We start from the raw sequence: 14253 nt of genomic DNA on the forward strand, positions 1-14253 counted from the left end.
ATAGTTATTTCTACGAAATTATCTTGACTACGCCATTTCACATCAACTGGCAATGATGTTTTGTTTTAACAATCGTCTGGCATGATTATTTCAACAAAATAATGTAAATATCAGTTTTTCGTTAAAATAACGTACCTACTACTACCAATACTAGACTAATGTTACTTTACGTAAAATTATTGTGTCATTTCGTTGAAAACACACAGTTAGGTAATTGCAAAAACGGAAATACGATGAAAAACTATGTAGTGACTGATTGCTTGAATGGTACACCGAGTTACATAATAACCCTGCTGATTTGTCACATGTTTAATCTTTTCCTATTATAATTGAATATTACATATTTAAAATGTACACACTCACTATTTTTAGTAATATAATTATAAAACGTTTACTTATAAAATTATTGTAAAGATGTAAATTTTAAATGGTGAAATTGTCATTTGAATCTTTAAATACTTAATAAATAATTTGCATGCCAAATTGGCAAAATACATTTACATCTACCGACCACCTGTATATATATATAATGCATGTATCTGCAAATAAATAAATTGATTGATTGATTGATTTGTTTAGAAGAGTTTCGTTTATTGACTAACGAAAGACTAACTTCTATCGATACAAAGAACCACAACACTAGTTCTTTGTGTCGATAAAATTCCACAGGCGCTAGAAATCGTACCTCCTCAATCTTTTGTCTAATACTTATAATACGTATCTTTGTTTCAGATCCACCAAAAGGCCGCGGGCATTTTTCACGTTGGATAGTATCTCAAAATCATATTAATGGTAAGAATTTTACATTTAATGCTAGCCACAAACGGTCAATTATTCTCACGTTTCTGTAGCACCCACGACTATAACTGATCGTGTGTTGGTCACTACGTACATGACTTGTATAGTATGCCGCGTGGGTACTGCCGTTTGCTTTTCAGAAACGTGAGAATAATTGACCTTCAAAATGGTTACCTATATAAATTATATCTTTAATATTTTGAAACAAATGTAGTTAGATAAGTATATTACAAAAAAAATCAAGAATGAATAATAAAGTATAACTACAATTAAACTAAATAAAATATTAATTGATTATGAAACACGGCTAAAACTCACGTGAAATTACGTCGGAGTAATTTTCCCGACTTTTATTTTAATAAGATATTATAATAAGATTAGCCCGACTAATTTCGAACCCATACGGGGCCCTTAGTCATGAGCTGGTTCTTGCATCGCGGCACGATCCAAACTATCAGTTTGGATCGGGCATACTCCGACGTAATTTCACGTGAGTTTTAGCCGTGTTTCATAATCTAATGTGTTAATATGAATAACACTCACGATAGTTTAAATTCTAAAATAAATAAAATATAACATTAAAAAAATGTCAACTGAAATATAATTTGTACATTTAGAGCAACTTTCCAAAATATAAAATTTCTAATACATTTCATTGTGTAAATACATGTAATACGTAAAGCAAGTAAAAAAATACACATTAATTTAGTGCCCTAAAAATGACGTTTTTCGCGAAAAATGTTATTTATTATCATAACACTATCTAGTTTTAACACATGCCTCGCCTGTAAGCTATACAGCTATCTACAGTCCATATTTGCTATGTACCAAGTAGGGCTGCCACTTTGTTTTGGTGAAAATTAATTTTGTTAGTTCCTTTTCACGTAAAGTAAGTTCGTAAAGTTTATTTCAATAAATCATTTATTTTTTAAGCTAGCTGACTCAGAGGTATGCTTAACCACTTGAAAATTGGCTTATGTTTTAATAATCCTTTTTTTAACATTTTCTTGGACATTGATGCAGATGTTTTTTGGATATAACATATATGTGAGAAAAATCTCTAAATTAAAAATGAAATATTTAGTAAAAAAATAAAAGAAAAGCACAATCGTTACAATTACTCGAACATTTTAAATCTATATAAATGCACATTACACTCAATAAATTTTATTAATATCGGCATACAGCGATCAATATTGATTTGTAAAACTACATAATCGAACTTTGGTTCCCGTTTTTGTTATCACCACTTTCAGGAATTTCAAAAATACTTTAATACAATATTATGTGTCTAAAAAGGTAAAGGTAAAGCCTGAAATAAAAATATTATTATTAGTAAACTAATAACTAAAAAGAAGCAAAAATTCACGTAAAAATAAATATATATTTCACAAGCAAATAACAGGTGCCAGCCCTATCTTATGCACGCCAGTGCCGCCGGAATAAAACCGGCAGGATTTTGCACAACCGTATTTTGTCTGCCGGCTGACAGGGGTGGACATCGCATGAATTTTCAAATGATCAGACGGACCTGCATCGAAGTTATAAAAGGGTTGACAATTCAATTTTATAAACTATTCGCGGAACTCCGTGCTAAAAAGGTGTTCTTTATATTCTGCCTGTACTGTCTACTTACTATTTACGGCTGCGTTCTTTTATATATTTTGTTTTATGATTTACGGATTAAACATGATTTATATTCGATATTCTACCTATTGTAGATAACTGCAATCGATCGTTAGGTTACTTAGAAGCAAATTCTAGCTAGCTGACGTTGCGCGGTTTTACTCGCGTGGTTTCCGTTATCGTAGGAATACGGATAATATATAGCCTATAGCCTTCCTCGATAAATGGGTTATCTAACACTGAAAGAATTTTTCAAATCGGACCAGTAGGTACATTAGCGCGTTAAATCAAACAAACAAACAAACTCTTCAGATTTATATATTATATCTAGTACCTGATTGAAAACAGCTGTAAATATATTTGGCCGAGTCAAAAAAAGATTCATAATAGCACAGAAAATTATAATCAACGTTCTAAAAGCTAACTTTTAAAGGCAGACTGTTCGAAATTCAAAAATCGATTGACTAAAGATAATTTCTAAACACAGTGTTCGAAATACAAACAAAGCTATAAAGCGGAACATTAATCAAGAACAACGCAGTTTTGAATATCGAACGCCAAAAGCAATGTTATCAGATACCCATGCATAGCCGTTACGTGAGTGAATCCGATCCGGTATTATACAAAAGGAAATGCGAATTTTCTTTATCTATTTGTATTCGGAGGTGTTAGTCAGTAACCAATTTCTAAATGCTTTTTAGAATACCTATTTTGTTATCGATATTGACATAATAACGCTGTATGAAAAGGTTGAAGTTCGGTACAAATTATTTTGACTTTACTTTTATTCAGTTTAGAGCTTTACCTACGTCTACGTAGTAGGTATCTTGTTGTTTTAGTTAGGATATTGTTATCTTATTTTTATAATACGTTGATTGATATGATATAGTTAATTTCAGAACTGTTAAGTCTAATTATGCCTTTTGCCTCTTCTTTAATTGCAAAATTTAATACATTACGTAATATAACATATTTCATTCTCAGCCTATTTTAACGGCCCACAAGGCCAGACCTCCCTTCTTATAGGAGAGGGGATATGGAGCTTAGACCCACCATACTGCTCTAATGCAGGTTTGCGGGCTAATTGTCTCTTGGTAGATCTAATTTAGCGAACCAGTTTATTGTTTATTATATAGTTCCTAGATTATTTGTTGAAATAAAAATAATAAGTACCTAAGTAAAGCTAAATTTTTTTTTTTTCGAAATTATAAATATAGCACTAAGATAAGTATAAAAAATAGGTATTAAACGGAAGTGAATAGAATTAGAGCTAAACTAACATCAACGGCTATTTACATAATTTCTACAAAATTTTCTATGAAAAATAATTCCAACATTTCGCAACTCACTCCTGATTGCATACTAATCAATATAAGTATATAAGCACTTATTCAGACGGTATAATTCCTTTAATAAAAATACAGAGAGGCTGCTGAAAGGGGGAGTAGGGGGTAAGCGCAATGGGCTTCGGAAAATTCACCCGGTGAATGGGAAAACGCGGCAATAGACAAACAGCCGACTGACCCCGGTCTACCCACCCCCACCTAACGTACATTTTGAAATAATGCCCCCCAAGTGCGGGAGGAGTTTTTAACCGATGCTTAAGAGAGATATTATTGACCCTCTCGCTACATACAGAGTAGTTTTTTTTTTCGTGCAGATATTACTTTGCACCTGTGTACTTTTGCACCGTCGAGCTACATCATGGAAAACTATGATGTAATACAGTTCTTATATGTTTTAATGTACGAAATATCATCCTATTTACGTACAAGTATATCGTTTATTTTTGTATATAAAAATATCCATTAAACAATTTCAAAAAATTCACTAGTAGTGCTCTGCGTATCTCTCTCGTGTAGATCCCATGTCTGTGGGTAATACAGCCTAAAAACGTTTTGTGCTATACCAGACTTTAATCTAGGAAAAACAGGCTAAAAAAGTTCATGCTATTCCAGACTTTAATCTATCTATGTGCTAAATTACATCGACATCCGTTAAGTCTTTAGGGCTTTATTGAGTACCAATCATCCATCCATATATCCGTCAATCCATTACATTTTACTATAATAAGATGTACTATTAATTAGATTAGGTAAACTCATTATCGTGACCAAAGTGCACAAGTCTTTTGTGAATGGTAGAATCTTATAAATATTCTTATTCTGTATGAAGTTTTTTATTTACCCAAAAGAATCTAATTCATATTTTTCTTCAAATTAGCACACTTTAATATTTTTTTTTAAATTCAGGTTTTATTTATAGTGACTATAGAAACAATCATTTTACTCGTACCTACCCTTTTCGTATGACTGATAAAGGTGTGACTTGCATTAAAAAAATATTTGTCATATCTTGAAAATATGACTAGCCTTTCCCCTCCTCTTTAATACCGTGTTAAGCATGGGGCAAGAAAAGTAGAGGACCGAAATGAGTGGAAGAAAATATTTAAGAACCTAACGAATACAATAAAATGTAGACACGACCTTCAGCAGTGAGAAGCATGGGTACGAAAGAGCTATTGAGGCTTCGTATTTGAATGGATCTTAATGATTGAATCAGGAACATCATTTTCATGACAGGGAGTTTCCACTAACAAGGGTCTACTTAGTATCTATTGTGACAGAACCTAAAGAGTATCACGTGGACCAGCAATAGAAACAGTTTATAAAATACATGAGCCATCCGGTGACACGGCCATCAATTAAAGCCGTCACACGCACGGCCCCGCACGCCGAACAAACGTTTTGTATAATTTGCACAAATACATGCCGTAATAATTAAATCTACGGACCACAATAGCATGAACACATTTGACAGACTTATCCAATCTTGGTGTCTGTACGCACGAGGTTGTAAATCTAGTCGACGCGAAATGGCTGACCAGTAGTCAGTACCCCCACAGATCTATGCTATAGCTGCAAAAGTGTGCACCATAAATTTTATACAAGCCCCGATGTACGGTAAAACCTTTGGTAGTGTGCGTGAAAATTCGTGGCGTAAGAGGAGTGGACATCGCCCGCTTCTCTTTGTGTTCGTTGCCCTAGGAAATGGTATTATGGTAGGAAAGCTAATCTAAATAAATCGGTGCTATTGACGTGAGGTTAGTTAGCTAATTAAAGAGTGTTCGACGCGTCGTATAATGAATTCGGTGGTCGGCCTGTCAAGTTAGATCGCGATGGTTGCACTGACTCTATGGATTGTTGTATCTAAATTGTTGATTAGTTGCGTTTACATTGATTGGTGAATATTTAAAAATGTATATATATTGTGTTTGATTGCTTTTTTTACTCTTTGACACAATATGAACTGTGAATAGTTTTCTTATTAGTGTAAGAATACGTGTACCTAAATCTTGTACAAAAGGTATCTAATAATCTTTCTACGAAAGTAAAATGGTTTTGGTTTGTTTTATTAGTTAAAGATACAAAACACGTGTTTGGTTTTGATTAAGATTTGGTTATTGGTTTACTTTAAAAGTTTAAACCATTTTCATAGAAATTGTCTCATGGGTTTTTTTATTTCTAGAACAAGAAAACGGCTGTCTTACTCGTAGCTTCCAGTGAGTGCGTATCAAACAAAAAAAAATATGTATAGTACCTACCTAATAATTGTTCTTAGTTGAACATTGTCGGGTTGAAACAGAAGAATAGATGTAGGTGTTACAGCTTTTAAGTCCGATAACGTTGTAGGTATTTTAGTTGGAGCGAGTGAAGTTGACAAAAGCCGAGAGCGTACGGCGCGAGCGGTCTATTTCGCTTTTTTTCTTAGTTACGAAGTAAACGGGTCCTTTCATGTAACTTTCCATTCGGCCGGGTCGGGGCCCTGCCAGAAGTGTGAGCCTGTGATCGTCTCCGGTCAGGTGTGCTCAACTCGGGCCGGTGGACTTACCTACTTAGTCTGCTGCTGTCACTAATAAAACACTCCTTTTGTTTTGCCGACCGTAGCCCCCGCGGCGCTCCGGACAATACCAGCCAATCAACGCCTACCTATACCTACCGGCATTTGTTCCACCCGAAAATGCACACGTATAACCTACACCACTATTTCGTACGCTCACAAAAAAAAGGCGAATATTCTGTATTTTTTTTTCATTCGAACAAGGACCATTAAAATTTGGATTCGAGGCTAGATGTCGCGTGACGCAGGACGCACCCACACAGACGCACCTTATTAAGGATATATCGGTTACGCACTTATATTTTGCCTGTAAATGTAGCTAAAGCGGAGAGTTGTGCACAAAAACGCATCTTCCCCCTTCCCCACCCCAGCGGCCGGCGCGCGGGCGAACGAATACATTCGACTAGCCCATTTGCAGTATTGCATTGTGTGAGTGTCTGTGTGCACGAGCCGCGCGCGTGTGGGTGTGCAACACAGGCGCGAGTTTGCTTAGCCTGTGCGTAGTTTTACGTACCTACGTGCACCTACAATGTACGCAGTATTGGTTTTCTGTACTGGGCTTTAACAAATTTCAAATTCACAAAATCGTGATTGGTCGGTATTTTGTTTGAACAAGCGGACGCACCGGGACGCGGCGCGACCCAAAATTCGCTAGATAACTCGTTTAGGCGGAAAATGATGAGTTTTATCTGATTTTGTTTACGCGGCCGGCGCGATGCTGCACCGTGATTGGGACGCATTACCGCTTGTTTGCGTTACGCAGGGCTAACTATTTGTAATCACTCATTTGGTGCATAATATATTTCTATTAGCGATCGCGCTGAACGGGTCGCGTCTAAAATTCCATCTATCACCCGATATACTTCAATCATCACGAATTATCGTCACAAATGAAGCTATTAGGAGCGCACGCGCCGGTAGCCACCGATAACCGGAAGACAGTCGCTCTAATGCCCACCTAAGAGCCCCGAATATCAATTTCTAGAAAACTGGTCGTGCGTGCGACGTCACTCACCCGGAAGTGCGCCACAAAAACTCAAAACTAATCAACTCAAGAAATTGGAACTTGTCTAATCATTCCTTTCGCCAGCATGACGGGGTTCTTTCGGAAATACGGAATCGAATTGGTTTCCTTTAAGACGCTTTGTTTAATTGGATACGTAAGAATACGCAGTGACGTCGACAATTTAACCTTTATCCTCTGTAAAGTTCGTTGTAGATAGCTGCTAACGCCGCACACAAAGTACTCGTATTCAATAACGCCGTGTTTATCAGTCCATAAAATACAGATATCGTTAGACTCATACTCTAAAAACATAGTAGGTATTCCACTTTGGCACCTGGTTACTGGACTGGACTAAAGGAATACCGCAAAAACGCGTAACCCCTTTTTTTCTTCTTCTTACCTTCATTGACTTCCTATTCACTTAAGAAAGAACAACGAGATCGCAGAGTGCACCTTTGACTAAAATCTGACGTAGAAACTTTACATTGAACACGTCTAGGGTAGTTGCATTTCTACGAACTTACAAATGCATTGATCTTGTTTTCCAATTTTTTTCATTAAAAATGTGTGTAATGCAGTGAGTATTATTTATTCGTCTTGCTACACCTGCGGCTATTGCAACAGTGTGCGACCAACTCAAAGCCCATTACCGTAAACAAATTCATTTTAGACATAAGACTCATTCAAGTAGGAACAATAGATTCCAAAAAATTCAAAACCACAAAGTCATGTCACACATGTTCAAATGCACATTTGGATTTAGATAGACATAAAGAAACGAAGAAACAGATATTTTAATTATTCGGCCATCGGTCCTAATTCGGAATACGAATCGATTGAATTTCATTTGTAGAGATGCTTACTCATGTAAAGGGTTAGAAATGTTATAAGTTACTTTAAGCATGTTTGTCCATTTTATTGAACTAGTGGTTAGCCTAGTTTTATGAACATTGCAGAGCGTGTTAAGTTCTATTAAACATACCAGTTTACCGAAGACAGGAGAACATCTAAAGTCGAGCCTATATACTCGTAGATAGCCGAAATGCAAAACTAAACTATCAACGAAAATGCGTAAATCAATATTTTTAAGTATGTTATTGATCATACATGAGAAACATAGCTCCATCGTGTAGAAAATGCTTTGGGCATGACAAAAGACCAAACACGTTTGACAAATTTGCTTGTTACTCTTGCCTTTCTATCAAGCAATGTTCACAAATGCTTCAAAAAAAGCCACAAAGTATCAAATTATTTGACAAACTAGCTGACGCCGCGCGGTTTTACCCGCGTGGTTTCCGTTCCCGTATGAAAACGGGGATAATATATAGCCTATAGCCTTCCTCGATAAGTGGGCTATCTAACACTGAAAGAATTTTTCAAATCGGACCAGTAGTTCCTGAGATTAGCGCGTTAAATCAAACAAACAAACAAACTCTTCAGCTTTATATATTAGTATAGAGTGAGATACGTGTGATTTGACATGTTTGACCGTTTCCAAGGCGTTTGGAGTTTCCTCTTTTCAAACTCCTCTGCATAAGTCGGGTAAATTTAGAAATAGAATCACTATAAGGAAACTTGTAATATTGGATTTTACGAATTTCTGTAGCTATGAGGAAATAATGTTTCTAAATAAAATTGTTACTTACACGCAGTTTAAATTATATTTATAAATAATACTAGCTGACCCGGCAAACGTTGTTTTGTCTTATAAAATGTAATAAAAATTATTATTTAGTTAAGAGGTATATGAAAAATTGGTTAATAAAAGACGATGTTATGAGGTTTTTTTAATGTTTGTTACATTAAAAAAAACAGATGCGTCAAATTGAGAACCACCTCCTTTTTTTGATGTCGGTTAAAAACTTATACACTAAGGATCGCTGCATAACTACAACTGACAGGACGTTGTGTAAACACCAAGTCGCCATCCTATCCATGCCCCGTGATATAGTTTTTGTATGAAAAACGGTATACCTACCCAAAAATTAAATATGTAAAACGCGTTATGTTTAAAGCGAGCTTAAGTATTTTTTAGTACAGTAGTCATAATTATGTCAAAACTTACGTTTATTAAGTTAAGGTTAAAAAACAAATTATTGATGAAGATTTACTATAAAATTCCAATAAACACATTCTAATTTCAATTAAATCTAAATCTCTTTTTGTCAAAATTTTCCTACAACACCTCTGCTCATAATCTGCCGACTGATCGCAGAAAAAATGTATTTTTTTACCTGACTTCAATCCTAGACAGCCGAAAACTAGATAGACAAAGTATCTGCACGAGATATAAAAGTAAAAAAAATAAACACAAAAACAAAAGTATTTTTAGCAAGGCGGTTATATCGCTAAAATGACTCTTACAACTTCAAAACTAGCCACAAGTAGGCCATATCATTAATATAATAACATACTTTTTCATATTTACCTAATGAGAAGTTAGAACAGTATACAGTGACAGATGCGTAGCGGCCGGTACACCACGCGACAGCTTGCCTGACCGTTAAAAGATATCATTATATGCTTGGTAAGGCACTCACTGTGACTTGATACTCACTCTTTTACAATTGAGTGAAAAATCCATTTTTTTTTCACATTATAGCAGTTACAAATTAAAGTAAAAAATAGAATGTTACCACAATGAGTATAAATTATGTTAATAAGTAATAATTAAAGCGGTTTTGGTAAAACATCCTGAGGAAACCTGCATACCTACCTGAGAATTTTGTTAGTTCTCTGCGTGTGTGAAGTTTGCCAATCCGCATTGGGCCAGCGTGGTGGACTATCGGCCTAACCCCTCTCATTCTGAGAGGAGACTCGAGCTCAGCCGAATATGGGTTGATAATGATGATAATGCTGATAGGAATTGTTAATAAACTAAAGACGAAACAAGAGTTTTTCTAATATTTTAAACAGTTAATGTATGTGGTATTGTAGGGGTTAATCTCTGGATACAGAACTAATTTTGAAAACTCTTTTACTACTAGAAAGGCACGTTATTTATGAGTGTCATAGAGTAGGTATATTTTAGCTCCGTATTCTCACAGGAACGGGAACTACACTGATGAAACCGCGGAGCACCATAAGTCCCACTATTTGGAAGCTGCGAAATCATGGACACAGATACACAAATGCATACGATCGACTTATTACATTCTTCTATTGCATTTATGGTTAAAAACAAATTGGTTGTCTCTGGCCTTTTCAAAGTACAGTTTGGCTAATTAAAGTAGGCTGAAATCGACCGGCAAATTTAAAACAAAATGGAGGGCGTTCCCAAAACATTCGTGCAAATATTTAAATACCTTAATTTTAATGATTGCAATTTAATTAATACACAATATATACTTTTTTTTAATCAGGATGAGTAGATATTTTTTTAAATTTGCCGGGCAATTTCAGTCTCTACATTCATTAGCCAAACTCTACCAACTAATACACCGAGTCTACTTATCTATGCAATATGACGCTTGTGGGGACCCTAACGACTCGCATGCATGTCAATCCGATTATGAGATGCCTATCTGCGGCTTACATAAGAAACATGAACTAATCTCTTAGTTACCTATGTTCACATAGACGACTGCCTGTACTTCTGAGTGTATTTTATATGCATAATTTTATATGTAGTTAAAGCAAATGAGGCACCTATCGCATAAATCAAAACATTACCGCTAAATACTCAATTTAGCAACACATCCTACAAAGGGCTACCCTGCGCATTTTAAATAAACGCAGAGGTGTTAAACCTTTTTCTTAATATTTCATTGGCATTAATTTATTGTATTGTTTTTTATTTCTAATAAAGCTTAGGTACTTAGAATATACATATAAGCTGTGCAGTTTCAGAGCACAAGCAATCTGCTAGTCAGAGCTCCTGAATGAGGAACCCTCTCAATATCACAATACGCACCGTTTCAATTTGCTTCACCTCGTGAATACTATCCATGATCCAACAGCTAAGCGAAATCTTCTTAAGTCCGTTGACTATCAACTTAAGACTATCAGAACGGTGACTCAATATTCAAGCAGCTTCAAAGATCGAAGGTTTTTTTTAGTTAGCCGTAGTTTTAAATGATAATGATAAGGTAAGAAGGTTTCTAGAATAAAATAACGTTCACCACAGATGGGGCGGTCTCATGGGAATATTGGCCTAGTGAACAATGGCGTTGAGACAAAGCCTGACCTGTTTGCTCTCAAGACTCGCCCGTGAGGCTCGAACAATAGTCCTTAGCCAACCACAAAGGATGTGAAACGGGAAGAAATCGCGCAAGACAAAACGAAAGACTCGCGATATAATATTCATGTTTGCTCAAACGCTTTGCACGGGTTAATTGATACAGTTCTTGAACTCACTCTTTCTTTCTTTCATTTTTGTGCTACTTTTTTTTTCTTTTGTTCTGCGTGTACAATGAATTCTTGTATTCATTACGGGGGACATTCTGTGATTTTATTGTATCTGTGAATCGGTTTAATTAACTGTTATAGAACTTCGAATAGCTCCATAAGTGTGACGTGGGAAGGTATCTAGCTAGGAGGTACGAAAGCTATACACAGCACCTCATGGTATGCCCATGTCTTCGAAAATTTCGAACATAAATAGCAGACATTCATAGATAGTTTCCCCAACTATACAGGAATTATATGGGATATCACAAATACACAAAATCCGTTATTTGTATAATTTATTACTACAATATTAATATATAAGGATATATTAATATTAAAGCACATAAAGTAACAATTTAAGGAAGGAAGGAAAGGAAGAATTTGACCCAATTAAAGACACTACAGGAAAATCAATACTAAATTGTATAATAAAACATAAAGATTCAATTTAGTAAGATCGGAATATCATTTATGTGCCAGAAATAGTATTTCATATCCTTAACCCGTTAATAGCACATTGCTAGTTCCCACAATTTAAAAAAGATTAATCACATAAATAGGCAAGCATATTAAGCAATATTTGCCATCAAAATTAGCTAATTGACTTAGCACCCCGCAGTTTCCCTTCTAACGCTGGTTTCCGAAAGGCTATTTCCCTTAACCCGTCAATAGCGCATCCTGGCCATAGTTCTCACAATCAAAAAAAGATTTGTCACTTAAGTACCCATTCCGGAAGGAGAGGTTCCCAGGCGGCCGACAAACGATTATCGCCCTTAAGTATCGCTTACAACCGCTGGATGACCCTTGACGGTAATGCGGTCGGATATTCAACACGTATTATTTGTTTTATCGGAAGTTAATAATAAAAAAATATCTCTTTTAATGATGAGAAATTTTACCTTAATTTCAACGTCAGCATATTTCATTCAAAAACTAATCAGACATTCGAGAAAAATTAAAGTAAAAAATAGTCATTATAAAATACTTAGTGTGACAGCAATGGATGCTAAACAGCTTGGCGCCGTAACGCATTACGTTAGAAAGCGGTTTACCCTCCCATAAGAAGTTATCACTTTAAAATCTGATGTAACCTATTCGTTATACACAAAACTAAATAATTAACAAAAAAGCATTAACAATCTCATGTACAGGTTTTTGTATTAAAGCTTTCATGAAATATATTACGTGTATCCGAACGCAGTATGCGTAGACGCACTGTATCGAGCGAAAAGCGCGGCGGGCCAACAGCCAACAGGAAGGAAGTGTAAGGCGAGCGCGTGAGAAGGACGCCCGCGCCGTGAGAAACGCAACTTATTGGCCGCCACTTTACCGAAGCTTTAGTGAATGTAATTGATATTACACCCAGTGCGGTTTGTAAGAAACCGCGCGGTTGTCTTTGCTTTTATTGTCGATGAAACAAAAGATATGCATACAGTGGAGGGTTATTTTTGAAACGGTTGAGTAGTTTTTGAGTTAAATGAGTTAAATTCATAGTCATTTATTCCATTTCTATTACATACTTGAGTTTTAGGTTTATATAAATAAAACCCATTTTTAACTAAAAAATAGTTGTATAATTTCAATAATATGTGTACACTATCTTTTTCCTCTTATTAACTTTCAGTCAGTTGGACAGTTTCGAAATTTAAAGATATAGGTAAATTACTTAAATTATTGCGTTCAAAAAGTACTTATTATCCTTATATTCGCGACAAGTTCTTGGAAAGTCAGTAATTCCCGGAAATTATTTACTGAAATTTAAATTCTGACTCATTTCAGTTACACCGCATAACGTAATTCATGTTATGTTTCCTGATTTCACAGCACAAAAAAGTTCACACGACAAATCAGTAGCCAAGTTGTACTCATTCAATTTTTACAAAGATATCATCTCGTTTGCCGACAATAAATCAATCTCTGAGTCAGACATCGGGCTACATGACGAGCTCAATAAAAAAAAGATCACCGCCAATCGTTCCGTGCTAAAGATCAGGGAGCGTCGACCTTCAAGTGTGGGGCAAAATAAAAGCTTGTAGCGTATACTATAAGGATATTTTAAGGATGCGACACATACTGTATTCGGTAATAATAAATGGCACTACAACATAAAGACTTCATAAGTTGTTGTACTGCTTGTAATTTTGACGGCCTCCGTGGCGCAGTGGTATGCGCGGTGGATTTACAAAACGGAGCTCCTGGGGTTCGATCCCTGGCTGGGCAGATTAAGATTTTCTTAATTGGTCCAGGTCTGGCTGGTGGGAGGCTTCGACCGTGGCTAGTTACCACCCTACCGGCAAAGACGTACCGCCAAGCGATTTCGTGTTCCGGTACGATGCCGTGTAGAAACCGAAAGGGGTGTGGATTTTCATCCTCCTCCTCCAAGTTAGCCCGCTTCCATCTAAGACTACATCATCACTTACCATCAGGAGAGATTGTAGTCAAGGGCTAACTTAAAAGAATATAAAAAAAAATTACTACGTGTATAATGACACTACAACTAAACTAATAGACGTTATTAGATGTTGTACAGTTTG

At 35.8% G+C, this 14253-nt stretch overlaps 1 protein-coding gene across 2 annotated transcripts in view; it reads left to right on the forward strand.

Moving 5' to 3' along the window:
• Positions 1-14253, forward strand: part of LOC112058346 (homeobox protein prospero) — a 158302-nt gene that overhangs the window by 65893 nt on the left and 78156 nt on the right. For both annotated transcript variants that reach the window (XM_052888049.1, XM_052888050.1), the window contains exon 3: positions 733-792. The gene's annotated coding sequence lies outside the window, so the exon portion shown is untranslated. The remainder of the gene's footprint in view (positions 1-732; positions 793-14253) is intronic.

This window comes from Bicyclus anynana, chromosome 21 (genome assembly GCF_947172395.1).
Source record: "Bicyclus anynana chromosome 21, ilBicAnyn1.1, whole genome shotgun sequence".
NCBI lineage: Eukaryota > Metazoa > Arthropoda > Insecta > Lepidoptera > Nymphalidae > Bicyclus > Bicyclus anynana.